The sequence below is a fragment of the Macaca fascicularis genome, chromosome 13 (genome assembly GCF_037993035.2).
Source record: "Macaca fascicularis isolate 582-1 chromosome 13, T2T-MFA8v1.1".
Classification (NCBI taxonomy): Eukaryota; Metazoa; Chordata; class Mammalia; order Primates; family Cercopithecidae; genus Macaca; species Macaca fascicularis.
In genome coordinates, this window is record NC_088387.1 from 15,540,657 (window position 1) to 15,558,482 (window position 17,826).

Below are 17,826 nucleotides of genomic sequence, written 5' to 3' on the forward strand. Positions count from 1 at the left end.
AGTGCTGAGTACACACCCAAAAGAAAAATTATTCTACCAAAAAGACACATGCACTCATATATGTTCTTCATAGCACCATTCGCAATAGCAAAAACATGAAATCAACCTAAATGCCAATCAATGGCCGAGAGACTAAAGGAATGTGGTACATACACATCACAGACTACTACATAGTTATAAAAATGAATGAAATCTTGTGCTTTGCAACAACTGAATGCAGCTAGAGGCATTATCCGAAATGAATTAATGCAGAAACATAAAACCAAATATTGCATGTTCTCACTTATAAGTGGGAGCTAAACATTGGGTATACATGAACATAAATATGGCAACAGTAGACACTAGGGATTCCACAAAGGGAGAAGGGGGGAGGTAAACAAAAATTGAAAAATTACCTAGTGGATACTATGTTATCTATTTGGGTGACAGACTCATTAGTAACCAAAACGTCTGCATCATGCAATATATCCACATAAAAAACTGACACATGTACCTTCTGGATCTAAAATAAATATAAAATATTTTTAAAAAGATATTCCATGAACATGGAAAGAAAAAGAAGAGGTAGCTACATCTATTATTTCAGGCAAAACAGACTTTATGTCAAAAACTGTAACAAAGAAGGTTATTATGTAGTGATGAAGCAATTAACTCCTCAAGGGGATATAAGAATTATACATAAACATGCACCCTAAATTGGGAGCTTCTAAATATATAAAACAAGCATTAAGAGATCTGAAGAAAGATATAGATTGCAACATAGTAATAGTAGGAGATTTCAGTTCCCCACTTTAAACAATAGATTATCCAGTTAGAAAATCAATAAGGAAGCATTGGATTTCAACTATAGAGCAAATGTATCTAACAGATATACACAGAGTTTTCCACACAACAGCAACAGAATACACGTTCTTTTCAAGTATACACCTATCATTCTCCAACTTAGATCATATGTTAGGCACAAAACAATTCTTAACAAATTTAGGAAGATTAAATCATGTTAAGTATCTTTTACAACCATGATGGTTTGAGACTAGAATTCAATAATAGGATGAATTATGGGAAATTAACAAATGTGGACATTAAACAATGTGCTCTAGAACAAGTATTGGGTCAAAGAATAAATTATAGGCAAAAATTAAAAATATCTTTAGCACCTAAAAATAGAACACAGAATATCAAAATTTATGGGGTGCAGCAAAAACAGTTCTAAGAAGGAAACTTACAGCAATTCTTATTTTGCTTCATAAAGAAAATGAAAAACAATCCCATGGGTAATGCTGCATGCCTGTACTCTCTCCTACCCAGAGGGAGGATCAATCGAGCCTGAGTTCAAAGCCAGTGTAGGCTATGTTGTAAGACTTTGCCTCTAAAAATACTATTTTTAAAAAAAGAAAGATCTGAAAAACCCAGTGTTACACCTGAAGGAACTGGGGGAAAAAAAGGAATAAAATAAGCCCAAAGTTAGCAGAAGGAAAGAAATAACAAAACCAGAGCAAAAATAAATAAAATAGAGACTTTAAAACACCTAAAGAAATTGAAGAATCTATGAGTTGGTTTTTTGAAAAGGTAAACAAAACTGACAAACCTTTAGCTACACAAACTAAGAGAGGCTTCAATAAAATCAGAAATGAAAGAGACATTACAATGAATAACACAGAAATACAAATCATCAGAATAATATAAACAACTATATGTCAACAAATTAATCTGATAGAAATGGGTAAATTCCTTGAAACATAACCTAGCAAGACTAAAACACAATAAAATAGGAAATCTGAACAGACCAATAATGAGTAAGGAGATTACATAATTAATTAAGTCTCTCATCAAAGAAAACCCCAAGACTTCATAGCATCATGGCTGAATTCTACTAAACATTTAAAGAAGAGCTAATACCAATCCTATTCAAATTCTTGCCAAACCTGAAGTGCAGGAAGCACTGCCAAACTCACTTTACAAGGCTGGAATGATCCCCATGCCAAAGCCAAAGAAAAACACTATAAGAAAAGAAAACCACAGACCACTATTCCTAATGAACACAGATAAAAATATTGTCAACAAAATACAAGCAAACCATATTCAACAGTACATTTAAAAGATCGTTCACCATGATCAAGTGGGATTTATCCGTGGGATGCAAGGATGATTCAATGTATACAAATCAATAGATGCAACATAATTTAATAACAGAATGAAGGACAAAAACATATCAGTATCTCAATCAACACACACAAAAAGCATTTGACTAAATTTCACATCTTTTCATGATTAAAAAACTCTCAATAAATTAGGTATAAAAGGAATGTTTCTCAACACGATAAAGGCTATATTCAAAAAGCCCACAGCTAACATCATAATAAATGGTGAAAAGTTGAAGGCTTTTCCTCTAAAACCAAAAACAGGTCAAAGATGCCTCTTCTCACCACTATGTTTAACATTGTACTAAAAGTTCCAGCCAGAAAAATCATGCAATAAAAATAAATAAAAGTCACGCAAATAGAAAAGGAAGAAGTGAAATGTTGTGTTTGCTAATGATATGATCTTATATAGAGAAAATTCTAAAGACTCCTCACAAAATCTCTGAGAACTGCTAAAGAAATTCAGTAAAGTTGCAGGAAACAAATTCAGCTTACAAAATCCAGTAGCATTTCTATACACTAACAATGAACTATCTTTTTTAAAAATGAGAAAATAATCCAATTTACAAAAGCATCAAATATAAAATACTTAGAAATAAACTTAATCAAGAATGTGAAAGATCTGTATACTGAAAATGGTAAAACATTGATGAAAGAAATTGAAGATGACACAAATAAACGGAAAGATATTTTGTGTTAATGGATTAAAAGAATATTTTTAAAATATCTGTACTACCCAAAGACATTTATAGATTCTATGCAATCTCAAAGTCTCAAGGTCATTCTTCACAGAAATAGAGAAGTTATAAAATTCATATGAAACCACAAAAGGCCCCAAATTGCCAAAGCCATCTTGAGCAAAAAGAACAGAGCTAGAGGCATCATGCCATCAGATTCCAAAATACTTTACAAAGCTATAGTCATCAAAACAGCATGGTGCTGGCATAAAACAGATACATCATCCAATGTACTAGGATAGAGAGTTCAGAAATAAACACCCACAATTACAGTCTATTAATTTTAGAAAAAAGTGCCAGTAACACACAATGGAAAAAGAACAGTCTCTTCAATAAATGGTGTTGGGAAAATTGGATATCCACATACAGAAGAATAAAAGTAAACTCTTTTCTTACTCCTTATACAGGAATCAACTAGAAAAGGGCTAAAGACTTAAAATATATGAGCTGAAACTGTAAAACTGCTAGAGGAGAACATAAACATAGTGGTAAAGCTCCATGGCATAGGTCTGGGGCTATGTGAAATCACTGTGATGGACAAAAGTAGACAAATGTCACTGCATTGATCTGAAAGCTTTGTACACATCAAAGGAAACAAATAACGGATTGAAAAGACAACCCACAACCTGGGAGAAAATATTTGCAAATCATAGATTGGATTAGAGGCCAATATTTAAATTACACAAGGAACTCATGCAACTCAATAACAAAAAAAAAACCCTATTTAAAAATGGACGAAGGATCTAAATAGACATTTCTCAAAAGAATACATATAAATGGACTACAGATATAGGAAAAAGTGCTGAACCTCTCTGATAATCAGAGAAATGAAAATTAAATCCGCAACGATATATCACCTCACACATGTTAGATTATCTATTATCAAATAGACAACAAATACCAAGTGGGGGGAAGGTATACAAAAAAGAGAACCCTTGTACTGCATCACTGGCATTGTAAATTAGTACAGCCACTTTGGAAAACAATATGAAGGCTCTTCAAAAAACTAAAAATACAATCACTCATGATCCACAGGTTGCCAAAATGCCAGGGGTTCAGTATAGGTCCTGCAGCTCACCATACAGAAAGTCAATGATTAGCACAATGAGTATAGCCAGGAAGAAGGATTTAACAGGGTGCTGCAACTAAGGAGACAGGATATCAGTGTCAAATCAATTTCCCTGACCAACTTCAACTAGGGGGTTATATAGCAGGGAAGACATGTAACAATGTGTTAAGAAAACAGGAACTAGAGAGGGGCAAGAAAATCATGACAAATGAGGAAGCCTGGATCGCATTGTCTGGATGTGGTGATGGGTGAGTTTCAGTTCTTTGATACTTTTGTTTAGAGGCCTGGTGGTCATTTCCTGGGGAAGGAATGCAGAAAAAATGAATGTAAGTTTTAAACTTTAAGACCAGAAAGGTCAATTTCCATGTTTGTCAAAAAAACTGTCTATGGGACTATTGGGTGGGTTTCACAGCTCTGCCACTACTGGGTATACATCCAAAGGAAATGAAATCAGTACGTTGAAGAGACAGCTATACTCACATATTGATTGCAGCATTAGTCACAAGAGCCACAATATGGAAACAACTGTAGTGCCTGTCTGTGGGTGAATGTATACAAATATTTGGTATTTATACACAATGGAATACTATTTAGCCTTTAAAAACATGAAATTGTGCCATTTTCAACAACATGGATAAGCCTAGAAGACATAATGTTGAGTAAATAAGTCAGGCACAGAAGGACAAATACTGCATGATATCACTTATACATGGAACCAAAAAATCACACTCAGAGAAGTGCAGAGTAAAATGGTGGTTACTAGGGCTTGCGGGGAGGGGAAGTAGGTGAGGGAAAAGGGAGGCTGTAGTTGAAAGATACAAAGTTTCAGTAAGACAGGAGGAATAATTTGTAGTGATCTATTGCACAACATAACTATACTGAATAAAAATGTACTCTACATTAGCTAAAAGAGAGGATTTTAAATATTCTCACCACAAATAAATAATAAATATTTGAGGTGATGGATATGTTTGTTAGTCTGAATTGATCATTCCATAGAGTATACATATAATGAAACATCACATTGTACCCCAAATATGTACATAATTATTAACCGTTGACTCAAAGTAAAGCTTCAAAAAACAAATTTTATAATATATGAGTTATATTTCAATAAACTGATATTTAGAAACACACACACACACACACACACATAGAAGAAAGGTCACAAACTATCAGTGTACAACCCAGTGAATTTTCACAGTGAATACGCCCATGTAACCCGCACCTAGATCTGGAGCTAGAATTTTTCAAGTGTGCCAGAGGCAGCTTTCCTACTAGTTCTAGTCAATACTTCCACCCTCTCCTGGCAGCATAAATTAGTTTTTCCTAATTTGACCTTCATATAAATAGAATTATAAAGAATATACTTTCTGTCTGGCTTAGCCTATTATTGCTCAACAGTATATATGTCAGATTATTTCCGACTGCAGCATGGTTCATTCATTCTCATTGCTTTGTATTATTCCATTGTATAAATACACCAGACATCATGCATTCTACTCTTGATGCATATGAAGTTGTCCCCAGGTTGGGGCTATTGCAAATAGTGCTGTTATGAATGTTGCTATAAGTATATGTGGCATTTTTGATGAACATGTGTATGTATTTCTCTTCGCTATATTCCTGGGGGTGGAATTACTATGACCAAGGTTACACATATGCTCAGGTTTGGCAAATGCTGCCAGTTTTCCGAATTGGTTGAATTCAGACATTTATGTTCTGGCAGGAGTACATGAAAATTTCCATTGTTGCACAACATTGCACATGTTTTGTTGTGTTTATCTTTTAATTTTTATAATGCCTTTGGGTGCATAGTGGTTCTTATTGTAGTTTAAATTTGTATTTACTGCTAAAAACGAAGCTGAGAATATTTTATGTAACCATTTCCCTAAAAATTGCAAAATCAGCTCATCAACACACAGACAGACACGCTCTCTCTCTCTCTCTCTCTCTCTCACACACACACACACACACACAGGAAATCTGATCAGAATTGCATTGGATCAGTTTTGATAAACTGACATCTTGTCAGTACTTACTCTTCTAATTTATGAATATGACATATCCCTCTGTTTAGGCCTCTTTAATTCCTCTTAATAATAAATTATAAAGATTAATATTACTCTAGTTTCTTTTATTCGTTAATTACTAGGTGTTTAAAATGCATTTAGTAACAACATTCCTTTCTGAGAGAACATGTATTAGTCAGAATCTCTGACTAATGAGAGGGCATACTCAAAAGGGATAGGATAAATAGGTTTGGGTATTTTTTCTTATTTATTTATTTTTAACTATTATTATACTTTAAGTTCTAGGTTTGTTACATATGTATACATGTGCCATGTTTGTGTGCTGCACCCATTACCTTGTCATTTACATCAGGTGTATCTCCTAATGCTATCCTTCCCCTGCTACCCCACCCCACGACAGACCCCAGTGAGTGATGTTCCCCTTCCTATGTCCCAGTGCTCTCATTGTTCAATTCAAACCTATGAGTGAGAACATGCGGAGTTTGGCTTTTTGTCCCTACGATAGTTTGCTGAGAATGATGGTTTCCAGCTTCATCCATGTCCCTACAAAGGACATGAACTCATCTTTTTTTTGGCTGCATAGTATTCCATGGTGTATGTATGCCACATTTTCTTAATCCAGTCTATCATTGATGGACATTTGGGTTGGTCATTTGGGTTTTTTCTTACAAGATTTTTCTACAGTGGTGTGAGTATGTATAGAGGAACTTCAAACATAGTACAGTAACTGAGAGTCGTTACTTTTGTCAAAAGATAATATCACAGAGTGATTCCAAGTATCTGAGAAGAGAAATTTGCCATAACTCAGGGGCAAAGATCTTTGGTCCAGGGACACAAAGCTGACTTCTTTGTGAGGCACATCACCAACACATCTCTTTCCACAGCCCTGCTAATGGATATTTTTTTCCTGAATCTCATCTCATTTCCCTCGTTATCTCTCATGCTGAGTCTTGGTTACAGAATGATGTCTTCCTTTCTTGTTTCAGCTCAGAATGTATTTACAATTTTCCCTTTAAACTTTATCCCAACAATGCATAGTCGGTCTCCTCTTCCTTGAGGTTCTATTCTAATTTCCCACATTTCTGCCCTGAAACATCATCACTGCCTTCTGGATTTCAGTAGCTAAATGCCAGTGGTTAGTTGCATGGTAAGGCTGGTCAAAACTATCAATGGTGTAATAGCACACACACTCCCAAAGTAAGCATGGATAATTTTATTTAGTTCTCCTAGCAATGCTATGCATTAGGAAGGATTATTTTCTTTATACAGAAACTGAATCTAAGAGTTTATTTTGTTGGTGATGGATAAACAATTATAAGAAGCAGAGTCAAATTTTGAACTCGAATAACACTGATTTCAGCACTTAAATTCTTGCTCATACACTATTGATTCAAAGAATTTACAGACTTCTGTAAAATGTTGCACACCACCTGGAGGCAGCAAGAGTGATAAAACAGCAGCAGAAGGAATCTAATGCCAGCAGGTTTAAGGACTAAAGGTACTTATGGTAAATTTATCACTTATTTCTAAATATCTTAAATTCAGCCTTCTCTTAAGTGTATGTGAATTAAAAACTAACTGAAGTTTCTCTATTCCTGCTGCTCATATCTCACACGCAAAAACAAAGCTAGGTAGTTTCACCAACAACAGCCCAGATGAATTTTCTAACCACTTTCAGCGCTAGAGTGCTATAATCAAATATGTGGGCTTACAGAGATTTTCTAATCTTGAAATTCCTAACACATTTCGATTCCTACTATCTTGTATTTTTGCCATGGGCTCCTTGTTAGTTCCCTGTCTCCATTCTTATTTGCATCTAATCTTCTTTTTATACTACAGCTAATGCATTCTTTTTAGAGTGATATCTCATGAAGCCAGCATTCTATTTAAAACTCTTCCACCAGGAGCAGTATAATTCAAGATCTTTAACAATAGATACCAGCGGAAACCAATCAATCAGACTGGCTGTGCCACTCAGCTCTCCACTCAGAGTTGACAGACAGCCCCAGCTGCCACACCTTTGGATCCAATTCAGAAGCCAGCCACATCACCTTGAGCTGATCTCAGTCAATGAATGGGCACAGCAGAGGTCCGAGGGCTAGGCCACTTCTTCCTTCCCTGCCTCTTTTCACAGGTGTCAACCTTACATCACAGACTGAAAGGTCTTACAACTGTTCTCTCCTCCTTTATCCTTTATCTGCACATCTCTCCATAATTCTCTTATACATCTAATCATGCCTTTCCATCTACATCTTGAAGGACCCAACCTGGTGTGATGATGAACATATTGAAACTGAGTTATTGTGTTTCTTTGTGTGCCAGAACATAAATTTTGAGTTACTTTATCAAGTGGAATCTGGGAATCTTGGGGGAGGAGGATGGGGCATACAAAAGGACTTGGGAACTTGGATGGTATTTACGAAACAAATGGTACAGAGATATTCTAATATTTTAACACAAGGAAAGCCAATGCCGGGTACACCAATGAAATATCATCACCCCTTTCAGTAATTTCCCATTAACTTATTCATTCTAAAGGCATCACATTTATTCATCAAATGCTTTCAATAAAGCTCTCTGACCTCCGGCAGAGGGACCAGTATCTACAAAGTTATTAAGAGAATGGGGCTTAGTAGGTGGATTCAGGAAGAGCAAGAATGGCAGTGCTGAGTAATGCTGAGCAGGAGACAGGGCCAGAGAGGAAGCCATGAACCTGATCAGATAGGACACTGGAAGCTGTGGTAAGAACTTCCAGTCCTATGCTGAATATCTTGGGAAGCCAAAGAGGGCTTTGAGCATGAGAATGACATGACATAATTCATGTGAAAAGCTTACTATGCATAGAGAATAAACAAAAGAGCAGGAAGAGTGCAAACTGGAGGAAAATGATGGATTGCAATAGACAACATAATAAATGATAGTGATCTTAATTACAATGTTGAACTTTTAACCATGCAGCTGAATTATTCTGATAAGACAAAAAATAAATAAACAATAATCAAAACAAAACAGAAAAAGTATAATCTCTACTCCCACTTCAAGCTAGAAGATTTTCTCTTACGTATGTGACTGTAAGAATTCTTTTCCAGAAAGTGAGGTTCTTCTACATTTCAGGACCCTAAAGGACATCTAAAAAGTGTGCTACACAACAACAAAAGAACACACATTTTTCTCAAATGCATAAAGAACATTCTCCAGGATGGGTCACATATTAAACCATAAAACAAGTTTCAATAAATTTTAAAAGATTGAAATAATACAAGTATTTTTTTCTAATCATAGTGGATTCAAACTAGAAATGAGTAACAGAAGAAAAACTGGAAAATTTACAAGTATTAAACAACATACTCTTGAACAACCAGTGGGTCAAAGAAGGGACCACAAGGGAAATACATTGACATAATAGAAAATAAAAATAGAGAATCCAAACTTACAGGATACAGTGAAAACAAGGATAAAGGAAAAATTTATGACTACAAAAATATATTAAAAAAGAAGAAAGATCACAAATCAATCATGCGCTTATATATATTAAGAAATTTTAAAAATAAAAGCAAACTAAACTCAGAACTAGCAGAGGGAAGGAAATAATGATTAGAGTGAAGATAGATAGAATAAAGAAAAAGAGAAAATCAATGGTGACAAAATTTGGTTATTTGAAAAGATCAACAAAATTGACAAATATTTAGCCAGGTTGACTAAGAAAAGACTCAAATTACTAAAATCAGAAATGAAAGTGGAACATCACTACTGATTTTATAGAAATAAAAATGATTATGGAAGAATACTATGAACAACAGTACATCGACAACTTGGATACCCTAGACAAAATAGACAAGTTCCTAGAAAAACACAATATACTAAACTGACTTGTGAAAAAATAGAAAATATGAACAGACATATAACTAATAAAAGGAACAAAGAAAAGCCTAGAGCTAGTTAGCTTCAGTGGCATATTCCACTGAGCATTTAAAGGGGAACAAAAACCCCACTCAAACTCTTCAAAAAATTGGAGACAGAAAAATAGCTCGTTCATTCTATGACTCACCTAGAGTAGTCACATTTGTGGAGACAGAGAGTAGAAGTTACTGAAAGGAGCTAGGCACATTCCTCAGCCCCGGGTTCAAAACTCCCTGAGCCCAGTACAAACACATCCCATCCTCCCATCCCACCACATACCGCCATATATCTCTCAAACTCCCTGAGCCCAGTACAAACACCACCTGGAAAGTCTCCGATAAAGAGACAGCCATTCAAGGTTACTGAAAGCGCGGGAGCCAAAAGAATTTCTTTGTTCCCCTGCAACTTTCGGGCTATAAAAAGCAAACGCTCGCATTGTTCGGGGCCCTCTTGCCCTCTTGTATGCTGTGGAATGGAGGGACCAGGTTCGAACTTGTAGTAAAGATCCTTGCCGCTTGGCTTTGACTCTGGACTCTGGTGGTCTTCTTTAAGGAACAAACAGTCTGGGCATAACATCTGGGGGCCCGTCCGGGATTCCCCAAGCCCACCAGACCCCTGGTCAACGGATCTGGTAGGATCGATCTACTGATAGGTGAGCTGGCTCGTCTCCGTTTGTCTGTCTGTGTCTGTATGTCTGTTCTGAATCTGAATGTGTGACTCGCGAGGTCTGAAACTGGAGCTGGCACAGTCCTGGCGGACGCGCTATAGGACGGCCAGTGGAGGCCGGTGGGAGACGTCCCCTGGCTCTCGTCTGATCTAGCTGTCTCTGACCCCGGTTCCCGGGTGCGCGCGTGCGATCTGAATTGCCCTAGTTCCCGGGAGCGCGCATACGGTCTGAATTGCCCCGGTTCCCGGGCGCGCACGTGCGGTCTGAATTGCCCCGGTTCCCGGGCGCAGGCGATCTGAATTGCCCCGGTCCCCGGGCTTCCGGCTTCCGGCGCGCACGTGCGGCCCCGGTTCCGGACTTCCGAAGCGCGCCTGCGACTAGATATCATTAATAAGTCAGATCAGATTTCCTTTACAGGGATTCTAACCCACATTCCTTTACAGGAAGAGACACAGAAAGTGAGAATGATTGAGAGAGAGACCATAAGAGACGGGAGAAGGAGAAAGGGAGAAAGTGAGAATGGAAATCGGAAAGAGAAAGGGGAGGAAACGGCAGACGTGGAGAGTCAGAGAAGGAAATCAGAAAGAGAAAGAGACTGAGTGTAAAGGAGAGAGGACACGGGATGACAGATAGAGGGAGAGAGCAGGTGGACGGGAAGCAGCCGCCGCACCCGGACCCGCCCCCCGGGCTGAGTCGCAGGAAGGAGCGGGAGGAGGGGAGGCGGCCGGCACTCACGAGCCCGCTGAAAGGGAAAGTAACTTTGAAGGGCCGGCAGGGCAGACGCGAGGGTGCACTTCGCGGACTACCCCCCCCCCAGCCACCTGACTCCACAGTGGCTTTACCCCTTCGGGGAATAGGACCCCCAGATGACACAGGAATCCCCAAGCTCCAGTACTGGCCATTCTCCACCAGTGATCTCTATAACTAGAAGACTCAGAGTGCTTGGTTTTCAGACAACCCCAAAGATTTACTGGCTTTACTGGATAGTGTCATGTTCACCCACTTAGGATGATTGTCAGCAGCTCCTCCAAATCTTGTTTACCACGGAAGAGCGAGAGAGAATACAGGTAGAAGCTAGAAAGCTGGTCCCGGGGGGACGACGGTCAACCGACTGCCAACCCTGACCTCATAAACGCGACTTTTCCTCTGACCAGGCCGGCGTAGGACTACAACACGGCAGAAAGTAGAGGACGGCTACACCTTTATCGCCAGACTATAATGGCGGGTCTCCAGGCAGCTGCTCGCAAGCCCACTAATTTGGCCAAAGTATATTCTATTCTACAGAGAAAGACAGAGAGCCCAGCTACCTACTTAGAGAGATTAATGGAAGCTTTTAGACAGTACACCCCCATAGATCCAGAGGCTCCAGGAAGTCAGGCAGCTATAGTAATGTCATTCGTAAATCAGGCAGCCCCAGATATTAAAAGGAAACTCCAAAAATTAGAAGACTTGGAAGGAAAGCGGATTCAGGACCTCCTTCAGATAGCCCAGCAGGTTTACAATAACAGAGATACTCCAGAGGAAAGGCAATTTAAGGCCACTGAAAAAATGACCAAGGTCCTGGCAGCAGTGGTACAGAAAGAGCATCTACAGCCAGAGTACACCCAACCCAGGCGGCCCCCTAGGCAGGATAATCTGAGAAAAGACCAATGTGCCTACTGCAAGGAGACTGGCCACTAGGTAAGAGACTTCCCCAAAAACAAAAAACGAGGACAGGGACCCCCTAGGTCTACACCCATACTAGTCACACAAGATGAAGACTAGGGAAGACGGGGTTCGGATCCCCTCCCCGAACCTAAGGTAACTTTGCAAGTGGAGGGGTCCCCGGTCCAGTTCTTGGTCAATACGGGAGCACAGCACTCAGTTAAAACTAATGGAAACTTATCCTCCAAGTCCTCGTGGGTACAAAAGGCCACAGGAGTTAAAAAATACCCATGGACAACACAAAGAACAGTAAACCTCGGAGCCAAGAATGTAACCCATTCTTTCCTGGTCATCCCTGAGCGCCCCTGTCCCCTATTAAGGAGAGACCTGTTAACTAAAATAGGAGCACAGATCCATTTCCTACCTGAGGGGCCTGTCGTGACCAACTCCCACAATCAACCCGTGTCCGTCCTGACTATAACCCTAGAAGATAAGTACCGGCTCCACCAGGAGCAAACGGCCCCTGATCAGGACATGGCAACCTGGCTCCAGCAATATCCAGAAGCTTGGGCAGAAACAGGGGGCTTAGGACTAGCAAAACACCATCCTGCTTTATTTGTTGAACTTAAACCTAGGGCAGACCCCGTGCGGGTACGCCAATACCCGATGCCCCTAGAGGCCAAGAAAGGAATTGCCCCACATATCCGCCGGCTCCTTAACCAAGGAGTCCTTCACTCATGCCACTCACCCTGGAATACTCCATTGTTGCCGGTACAAAAACCTAATAGTGGAGAATACAGACCTGTACAAGACTTAAGAGAAATCAATAAGAAGGTTGTGGACATACATCCAACTGTGCCTAACCCATATACCCTCCTGAGTACCCTAAACATCAATGGTACACTGTTTTAGATTTAAAAGATGCTTTCTTCAGTTTGCCTTTAGCCCCTCAGAGCCAAAAGCTCTTCGCCTTCTAGTAGAATGACCCTGATAAGGGCATAAGTGGCCAACTGACATAGACCAGACTGCCGCAAGGATTCAAAAACTCTCCTACCCTGTTCGATGAGGCCCTCCATGAAGACCTAGGTGAGTACCGACACAAACACCCTGAAATAGCCTTACTACAGTATGTTGATGACCTCCTGATTGCTGCTGAGACCCAAGAAGCTTGCATCCAAGGGACCAAGGGTCTCTTACAAGCTCTAGGAAATCTAGGCTACCGAGCCTCGGCAAAGAAAGCTCAAATCTGTAAGCCAGAGGTAACATATCTAAGGTACCTACTTAAAGAAAGGCAGCGCTGGTTGACAGACGCCCGGAAACAAACTGTTCTGCAGATCCCCAGGCCGCAATCCACCTGACAAGTGAAGGAATTCCTGAGGTCGGCGGGGTTTTGCAGACTATGGATACTTAGGTTCGCGGAACTGGCTAAACCCTTATATCAGGCAACACGGGGGCAGCAGCCATTTAAGTGGACAGACGAAGCCGAGTCGGCTTTCCAACAGATTAAAACCACCCTACTCTCCGTGCCTGCACTAGGACTACCTGATGTTACCAAGCCCTTCCATTTATACATAGATGAAAATAAAGGTGTCGCCATGGCGGTAATAACTCAGAACTTAGGCCCCTGGCGGAGGCCAGTTGCCTACCTGTCAAAGAAGTTAGACCCAGTGGCTGCCAGGTGGCCCCCTTGTCTCTGAATGATTGCAGCCACGGCTCTGATGGTGCAGGATGCTAATAAACTTGTCATAGGGCAAGAATTGCGGGTCGTTACTCCACATGCCATCGAAGGTGTACTCAAACAGCCACCTAATCGATGGATGAGTAACGCCCGACTCACCCACTACCAAGGACTACTACTAAATCCTCTCAGGATAACATTCCTGCCCCCAACGACCTTAAACCCTGCCTCGCTGCTGCCCAACCCGGACCTGGACGCCCCACTCCACGACTGCACCAAGATACTAGCTCAGGTGCACGGAGTTCGAGAAGACCTGCAGGACTGCCCACTTCCTGACGCCGACCTCGTCTGGTTCACTGATAGGAGCAGCTTCATGCATCAGGGCCAGAGGTACGCTAGAGCAGCAGTGACTTCAGAGACTGAGGTAATCTGGGCGGAACCCCTGCTCCCGGGGACATCAGCCCAGAAGGCCGAACTGATAGCGCTCACCCAAGCTCTTACCTTAAGGGCGGGGAAAAAGCTGACGGTATATACAGACAGCCGATATGCTTTTGCAACGGCGCATATACATAGGGCCATTTACAGGGAGCGGGGGTTACTGACGGCTGAAAGAAAAGAGATAAAAAACAAGCAAGAAATCCTAGCCCTGCTAACAGCCCTATGGAGGCCAGAAAAGTTAGCCATTGTGCATTGCCCAGGGCATCAGAAACTAACTACTCCAACTGCTCAAGGCAACTTTCTGGCGGACCAAACTGCAAGAAAGGTGGCAAAGGCTCCCAGCCAACTCCTTGCACTCCAGCTCCCTGACCCGGGCCCCCAGGATTTGCCATATTTCCCTGATTATTCAGAACAAGATCTCCAGTAGATTGACAAGCTTCCCCTAAAACAGATCCAGAATAGGTGGTAGACTGATACTAATGACCAAACCATCCTACCAGAAAAATTAGGACAACAAGTGTTAGAACACATCCACCGAACCACCCACCTGGGTGCTCGGCGGATGATAGACCTGATCAGACGCTCTAAACTCAAATTCAGACATACAGCCGAGATGGCCAGCAACATCGTGACAAATTGCAAAGTCTGCCAGCTTAACAATGCCTACCCCCAATCCCAGGCTACAACAGGAACAAGGCTCAGGGGAACCAGGCCTGGTATCTACTAGGAAGTAGATTTTACTGAGATAAAGCCAGGAAGATACGGGTATCGGTACTTACTTGTCTTTGTAGATACTTTTTCAGGGTGGACTGAAGCATTCCCCACCAAGAAAGAAACTGCTCAGGTTGTAGCAAAAAAAATCCTGGAAGATATCCTCCCCAGGTATGGCTTCCCCGTCCAGATAAAGTCAGATAATAGGCTGGCCTTCGTCGCTAAGGTAAGTCAGGATTTGGCTTCCATCCTTAAGGCAAATTAGAAACTACATTGCGCTTACAGGCCCCAGAGTTCAGGACAGGTAAAGAGAATGAATCGGACCCTAAAAGAGACCTTAACTAAATTAACTATGGAGACTGGCGCTAATTAGGTGGTCCTTCTCCCCTACGCTCTGTTCCAGGCCCGTAATACCCCTTACAGACTAGGCCTTACCCCTTATGAAATTATGTATGGCAGACCCCCACCCTTAGTTCCCAGCCTAAAAGATGATCTGCTCAAATCTGAAAGAGAAAATGTCTCTGAACTCTTATTTTCCCTACAAGCCTTGCAGAAAATTCATCAAGAAATCTGGCCCAAGCTGAAGGAACTATATGAGACCGGTCCCCCACTGACACCCCATCCATACCAGCCAGGAGACTAGGTCCTGGTCAGGCGACACCGACAAGAGACCCTAGAACCCAGGTGGAAAGGACCACTCCAGGTACTCCTAACCACACCCACCGCCCTAAAGGTAGAAGGCATCATGTCATAGATCCACTACACCCACGTCAAGCCGGTGGACCCAACCTCCGACCTCCTAGGACCAATCACGGCGGCGGCTGAAGCACCAGACACGTGGACTGTGGACAGAGCTAAAAAAAACCCCTTAAAACTTACCCTGCGCCGGCAGCATAGCTCACTGCAAACACGCAGTTAAGTAGTCTAACCCTAACGTTAGTCGCCCTAGTGGCCGCTGGAGAAATCACAAAACCAGCTCTTAATCCCTTTGTCTGGAGACTCTGGCTTTATGAAAACCGAACACACCCTGGGCAACCTCATAAGCCCGGGAAATTATTGGCCAGTGCTGATTGCCCCTCCTCAAGGTGCAACAGCCCAATTCTACTAAATTTTACTGGTTTCCAAATAGCCAAACCTATGACACCAACAATATGCTTTGAGTTTGATCAGACTAAATACAATTGTAAACACTATTAGTAGCACCAAAATGCCGGCTGTCCTTATAACTATTGTAACATCCATAGACCCCGTTATTAAGGAGAAAGAAAACAGTTAGACCCTAAGTGGCCCTTCCATCGTAGACAGGATAGAGACTTTTCATATACATGGATAGTTAGAGACCCCTGGAACTCCCGCTGGACCACGCCTCAACATAAGGCTGTATACTACTCCCCCTCCTCCACATGGCCTAGCAGTCACCTCTATCTGTGGCAAGGCCTAGTGCAAGTACTGCCCCTGGTCCACAGGAATATCCAATGACAAGAAAACAGACTAACACAAGACTTACGTCCTTTCTCCTGGTTAAAGTTATTACAGGAAGGACTAGAACTTGCTAACCTTACAGGACTTCACAGCCTGTCTGGCTGCTTTCTGTGTGCCACTCTAGGGCATCCACTGCTAACCGCTGTCCCTCTGTCATAAAGATCCTCTACCTTTGCCCAAGCTAACAACCTTCGAAACCTCTCATATGCTCCTATCCTAAACGTGCCCCTATACCTAAACCCCAGTCAAGAGAAGTTTCCCTACTGTTTCTCAGGAACCAATTCCAGCCTCTGCAGCATCACTGCAACGCCCCCTAATATCACCTTAAAGGCTCCATCAGGCATATTCTTCTGGTGTAATAGAACCTTATCTAAAAACCTATCAAGCCCCTCTGTTACCAACCTACTGTGTCTTCCTGTCACATTAGTTCCCCGGTTGACTCTACTTACTGCCGGCGAGTTCCTAAGGTATACCGGTAACTGGACTAGTGCTGTTATTCACCCAGACCCTAGACCGAGACCTGCATGAGCCATATTTCTCCCCCTCATTGCAGGAATCTCCCTCACCGCATCCTTCATTGCGGCCAGACTGGCAGGGGGAGCCCTAGGTCACACCCTCATAGAAAGCAACAAGTTATACCAACAATTTGCCGTTGCTATGGAGGAGTCGGCTAAGTCCCTTGCCTCCCTTCAGCGACAGCTCACGTCCCTAGCTCAGGTAACCTTGCAGAACCGGAGGGCCCTAGACCTACTCACTGCAGAAAAAGGTGGTACATGTATATTTCTAAAAGAAGACTGTTATTTCTACATAAATGAATCAGGACTTGTAGAGGACCGGGTCCAACAGTTACGCAAGTTAAGCACTGAAGTAAAAACACGGCAGTTTGCTTCAGCTGCAGACCAATGGTGGAATTCCTCTATGTTTTCTCTGTTAGCCCCCTTCCTTGGACCCCTGCTAAGTCTACTATTTCTGCTTACTGTAGGACCTTGTGTTGTTAACAGAATTTTACAATTTGTTAAGGAGAGATTTGACACCATACAACTCATGGTCCTCAGAGCCCAATACCAACCTGTAAACACTGAGACAGAATCAGACTTATAAGACCCAAGATTGGCTCTAAAGATACCTGAAAAGAAGGGGGGAATGAAAGGAGCTGGGCACATTCCTCAGCCCCGGGCTCAAAACTCCCTGAGCCCAGTACAAACACATCCCATCCTCCCATCCCACCACATACCGCCATATATCTCTCAAACTCCCTGAGCCCAGTACAAACACCACCTGGAAAGTCTCTGATAAAGAGACAGCCGTTCAAGGTTACTGAAAGCG

The 17,826-nt window shown here is 41.6% G+C and overlaps 1 long non-coding RNA gene across 2 annotated transcripts in view; it reads right to left on the reverse strand.

Moving 5' to 3' along the window:
• Positions 1-17,826, reverse strand: part of LOC135966776 (uncharacterized) — a 407,986-nt gene that overhangs the window by 5,845 nt on the left and 384,315 nt on the right. The window lies entirely within an intron of this gene.